The sequence below is a fragment of the Jaculus jaculus genome, chromosome 4 (genome assembly GCF_020740685.1).
Source record: "Jaculus jaculus isolate mJacJac1 chromosome 4, mJacJac1.mat.Y.cur, whole genome shotgun sequence".
Taxonomy (NCBI): domain Eukaryota; kingdom Metazoa; phylum Chordata; class Mammalia; order Rodentia; family Dipodidae; genus Jaculus; species Jaculus jaculus.
The window spans coordinates 78,912,569-78,918,685 of NC_059105.1; the positions used below are offsets into that span (position 1 = coordinate 78,912,569).

The window sequence follows — 6,117 nt, forward strand, 5'->3', positions numbered from 1 at the left end:
TTTTTTATGTAAGAAAATACCAAGGCTTTATTTTTTCCTTATAAAGATAGCCCTGCTTGTTGGGTAGGTAGGAAGGACACACAGTTGTCATGCGTAAACATGATTTACCTGTTTGGGCGCAGATCATAATGCCATAGAAATAACATTAAAGGGGAAAAGGTGTAATGCTTTTATGTCCACAGCCATAAAATGCTAATTGATACAAATTAAATGGACTTAATGCTCAGTGTTCCCACAGGGAAAAGGTAAGAGGACTTCAAACCCATCAGTAACAGTACTGCATATACTGGACAAACTCCACTGGGTTACATCCTCGATTCCTCTCTGGCTATGGCCCATATGAGGTACACCAATCTGGAACCCCCAATGCTGGCAGCCAGCAGCTTTGTTAGGGTAGTGGAGTCCAACGAGACGAGCACGGGGTGAGGCCTCGCTGAGGTGAAGCACCTAAGTACAGCAGTGTCGCATGTGGAAGTTGACAACATACTCCGCATTAGTCCTCTGCACAGAAATGGCAAAAGGTTCAAAAGGGTGAAAAGTGAAAGCAACCAGGTGTGGCACTGTCTGGTTGATGGGACGGCCGAGCAAGCCAGCCTGGATCTCAAACTTGAGCAGGCCAGAGTCCCGAGCATAGAACCTGGTAGGGTGATCTCCACAAGTCTTGGGTCGTTCCATGACTGACACCCAGTTGTCATCGTAGCTGAAGAGAGACAAATCCAGGTAGGGGCTCCCACTCTGAGACTGGGCACTGATAGGGAGCTGGCCCAGCAGGCGGGGCACTGCCTCTGAGTGCCCTCCATATTTGTGGCATTTATAATTGTGTCTTTGAACCGACGCTGGATCTGCCTTGCAAAATTGTTGCTAAAAAGCCGAGAAGGGAAACTGGACTTCACTATTCAGGGTCGCGTTACGGAAGAGGTCACAGAAGTTCTCAAACAGTTCTAGAAGCTCATCCTATGTATTCTCAAACACAGCAATCACCTCGGTCGTTACCATATTGTATACCACAAAGAACAAGGCCTGGGACGGATCTGTGACCCGCAGAGTCACTACATCCTCGCTGGTATACTTGATACACAGATGGTTTTTATCTACAAGTTGCATCTTCCACATGCGCAGCTGCTGCAGTTGGTCAAAGTACTGGAAGAATCGCCTCTTGGCTATTGCGCTGCCATCCTGTTCTGCTCGGCGCCAAAGGTACACCAGCAATCGATGTTTCAAAGAGTTGATGAAAGGTCCCTAAAGGGATGGGCCATGCCAGTCCGACCATCCCGCCGCACCTCAGGGAAAACAGCCGACACAGTGAGCAGGTCATCTTCGTAGTAGAAGCGGCAATGGTCCGCACATCAGTGAAAGTACCTTCGGGTGTCACCTGCCTTGCCTGAACTTATCCGTCCATCGTTCTGGTTTTGGATTCTGTGAGGTTTAATGGTGGAAACATGATGATCCATTATCACATCTGTCGGGTCCTGGCTCAAGGGGCCTGGGCAAGGGACGCCCCAGCCAACTCAGTGCACAACCGCCCCCCCCCCCCGTCCCGCCCCTGCCATGCCTGACACCCCAGCTGCGGTGCCCCCTCACAATCCTCTTTTGAGGAATTCTTGTTGCTTGTATTATATAGTCAGTAAAATATAAAGATACATGCCCCCTTTTTTTTTTTGGCAATGACAAATTTGGGATGCCAAGTATTAGCTTGAAGCTTACCACTACCCCCCATCCTAGCTACATGCAGAAAGGTGTCTTAGCTTCTGAAGTCTTGACTTAAGAGTTACAAAGCAGTTCAAGATGCCAAAAATTAAAAACTGAAGAAAATTCTAGTAGGTTATTTTAGAAGGTGTCAAGGAGTATCACTGCTATTTAGTCACTTGTCACATTCCCAAAGGGTGGGGGAGAAAAAGAACCTGTTCAACACTTCCTCAAACCTCAGGTAGAAACTGTGCCTTGCCCACAAGTAACTCGTAAAAAGTAGAATTAAATCTGATGTAAATGAGCCCTGGTTATTTAGGCTGGATAAATTGTGATTTGTTTTTCCTGAAATTGTATTTCTCCATCTATTACCTTGTAGTTAACATACAAATATTCACTATGTGAGCTGGTTCCTAAATGTCATTCAAACATGCCCATTTGCCCTCAAGGGCTATCCAACTTAAAGTTATTCTTCATCCTCAAGATTGTTGAAGAATTTCTTGTGTGGCCTCCTGCAGACACAAAGCAATGTAACAAGGAGGGTCCTGTGTATGTGTCTAAAGTAGGAAGGACACTTTGGAAAGCAAATGGCCTTCTCTCTGCTTGGCTAGGTGACAAGTAGCTTGGACATGCACACTGTGTTTGATAATGTGGTCATCTAACTTTCTATGGCTCTAAAATACAAATTTCCCCAAGAATAACTGGCATGCAATGTTTCACAGTGAATTGAACCCTTTATCAGGCAGGAAATGACCCAAATTGGCATGTTTGTGAAAATGCTCCATCTCCACCAAGTCCTCTAATAAAGGAGGTCTTTGGTGGTACTGGGGAGTGGGGGTGTTGCTAATGGGGAAATGTACCTCAGGACTCCTTACTGTGTGTGGTACTTTGCATAAATGGCCTCCAATATATTCAGTGTTTTATTAGTTTGTAGTTTAGATCTATAGCTACCTGGTTGGAGGAGGTGTCACTGGATGGATCTTAGGGTCCAGCCCTAAAGTGTGGTGGTAGATTTGCAATTCCAGTCTAAAAATATGCAAAGTGCCTGGATTTCCTGAAGTGTGCTGTGTGGTATGGCTTGTTCCCCCCCACCCCCTTATGGTTTCTCTTTCTCTGCTTGGACCTGTGAAAGCACGCTAGCTTCTTCCATCATTATGGAACTTCCCCTGGATCTGTAAGCTTCAATCAATATCCCTTCCTCCATAACTGTGCTTGGTCTAGAAGTTCATCTCAGTGACCTGAAGCTGTATACTACACTGTGCAAGCTTGCATCTTTTCAGCAGGACCCCCTGCACAAGAGTCACCCTTAGACTGAGTAAATCTAGAGATTACTCTAGAGTCTCTTTTGTGTACTAAAATGAAGCATATTTTCCTCAGGCCTAACCATTTTCTTGAAAGGGGGCTTATAATATCATGTCTAAATTCCTTGTTCACTGAACCTGCAAGGAACTTATGGGGCACTGGAATTAAAAGATTAAATCTCTAGCCACTTGCACTAAGTCTTTACATGCCCTATAAAACACAGTTTACATAGCAACTGAGTCTACAGTAGAGTGTTCAAACTCCATTGCTCTTAGAGTCTTTGACTCAGGTGTGGTATGGACTCTCCTGAAGGGTTTTTCTGCCAGAAGGTAACAACAGGTAGTGGCATTGTAACTCCGCTTGGTTCTTGGTATATAGCATTCAGTTTTCCTTTGTGGATATATATCTTTATATGTATATGTATATGTATATGTATATGTATATGTATGTGTATATATATAAATATATATATATATCAATTTATATTTATATATTTCACTTGTATGTTGAACTCACTGTGAATATTATTACAAGTGGCTTCAAGTGATCTGGGCTTGGAGATTAAGCTTTCTTTAGACATTATGTGTGCTTTTTTGAATAATTTCATCCAGCAGCTTGTTGAAACTGGAAAACATTTAGGAATGTATGTCAGCTTCTCTGTAGAGTTGAAAAACATGAGGCTCAGAAAAGCTAATACTTATAGTCAGTAATGTGTGGCATTTTCCAAGTGCTTTCTACATGCTAGGAACTATTGTTTCCCTGCATGGTTGCTTTCACTCCTGAGCAGGCCAGTGAGTTCTGTCCTAATATTTTCTTAATGCGTGCTTTGTGCCTCAGCCTCTCTCTCCTATCAATTGACATTGCTGTGTCATTCCTTCCTGCTTTCCTATATCAGCACTCATTTAGCTATTTCTTCACACAGTGTGCCTTCTGATGGGCATGGGCTAATTGCTTTTTAAAAGACAAAACACTAAAGCAACGACAAAGCTTCTTGCAGCCTCTTCCCAAAACAATTGTACCTTTTCTTGTTCTTTATAGAAAAGCACAGGAAGAACTTAGCTCAGTCAGTCCTTCACATTCTTTTCTTATCTTGCCTCCTCCGGGTGCTTATTCACCTGCTCTGCCCAAAGTTTACCTGTTCAGGCCACTGTTAAGTCCCATGCTTCTAAAGTCACCAGTTTTCAGTCCCCTTTTTCCTCCATTTCCAGCAGCTATTGACAAAGTCACTTCTTCCTCTTAGCATTGATCTTCTCCCAGAGCCCTTCCTTGCTTTTCCTTGGCCACACCCATTTCCCAGCTGCTCTTCGTATTGGAATGCTCTCGGGGTGTAGTTCTTCATTTTGGTGTCATCTAGTCTATCCGCATGGTCTCTGCTGATTTTCTCCAGTCTCATGGCTTTAGGTAGCACTTAAGTCTTCATGTTTTATGCCTCCTGCTCTAGAGAGTCCCTGCCTACCCTTCCCAGAAGGTTTAGCAGTATGTTGGGGGACCTTTAGTTTTGACAGTTTTGGCCATAGGAGGTACTAGCTGTCAAAGTGAAATCAGGTGAGAGCATCTGTTCTCTGTGGGAGGGCACTGTGGCATCTAAGGCCACATCTTTGGCGGGTATCCTATCAACAGAACCATTCTCTTCAGGTCTTATGAGTGTACCCTCTTTTGCCTTTACCTGGGATATTAGTATCCATGACATGTTAAACTACTCCTGTGGACTTCCCTATTCTTCTCCTTCTCTGTGAATTTCTCTTCTCAGTTTGAATAAATCCTCTATTTCCTGTACATCATTGATTGATATGTGGTTACCATGTGACTTTTCTTGGGAGATGTGAACAGATCTCTATTTTCCCCAAATAAGGGCACCAATGACAGACCAAAGAAGAAATTCTACCCAAGTCTAGGTGGGTGAAGTGATGAATTTATTGGAGTTACTTACAAGAGGATGAGTGATTGGTGACTTACTGATATGAGTGACTCAAAAGCAGCTACATCATTGAGCTGTCCACCCCAGCCTCCATCATGACTCATAAAACTATGTCCTGGAGTTCCCTGCCCAATTTGTAGGCAGTTCCATCCAAGAGTCTTCTCCCACCCAGCCATTTTCATAACTTTGAGGAAAGGCCTTATGAATCTTGTACCTTTCTGAGCATCATCAGTTTCATTAGCTTCCTGACTCTTAAGAACCTCTCTCTTACCTCTAGGAAGGAACGTCTCAATTTAGGAGAAATAGCTACACAAAAATGCCCACATTAATATACTGACTCCAGATCTCACTTTCCTGAGCACCTGACTTAAAAATGCAACTGCAATGCTGGGAAGATTGGCTCAGTGGCTAAAGTGCTTGCTGCATTGAGAAGATGGCTCAATGGATAAAGTGCTTACCACTCAAGCTGGAGTACCTGAGTATGATCCTTACATTCTTATTAAAAAGCCAGAAGACCTGGCAGGCTTCTGTAATTCCCAGGATGCTGATACTGACAGTGAGAGTGAAGAGGAGAATTTTTCTCGAAGCCTATGACAAACACAGCAAAGAACAATAGCAATGTGAGAAACCCTGATTCAAAATGAAGTAGAAAGGCTGAGGACTGACCTCCATGCATGTGACATAGCACACACACACACACACACACACACACACACACACACACACACACACACCATTCACCACATCCACTCTTTCTCTCTCTCTCTTACTCACTCACATGCAAATAAAAATAAAGTAATTGCAAAATGCAACTGCCTCTTACATATCTTTATTATGTCCCAAATAGATTCTGTATTTTACTTTCAACCCTATTCTACCATTAGAACATACATCCTGTCTTTACTTATGTATTTGTTTGTTTTTCAAGATGGGGTCTAGACCCTCTAGCTCAGGCTGACTCAGATTCACTATGTAGTCTCGGCTGTCCTCAAACTAATAGTGATCCTCCTGCCTCTGCCTTCCAAGTGCTGGGATTAAAGGCATGCACCCCATGCCTGGCAGGGACAGAGAGAGGGGAGGCACACTAGGGTATCCAGCCGCTGCAAATGAACTCCAGACTCAGGTGTTACCTTGTGCATCTGGCTTTAGATGGGTCCTGTGGAATCAAGCTGGTGTCATTAGGTTTTGCAGGCAAACACCTTAACTGATGA

The 6,117-nt window shown here is 43.7% G+C and overlaps 1 pseudogene; it reads right to left on the reverse strand.

Moving 5' to 3' along the window:
- Positions 1-442: 442 nt before the first annotated feature.
- Positions 443-4,381, reverse strand: LOC101614261 (annotated as a pseudogene).
- Positions 4,382-6,117: the final 1,736 nt, after the last annotated feature.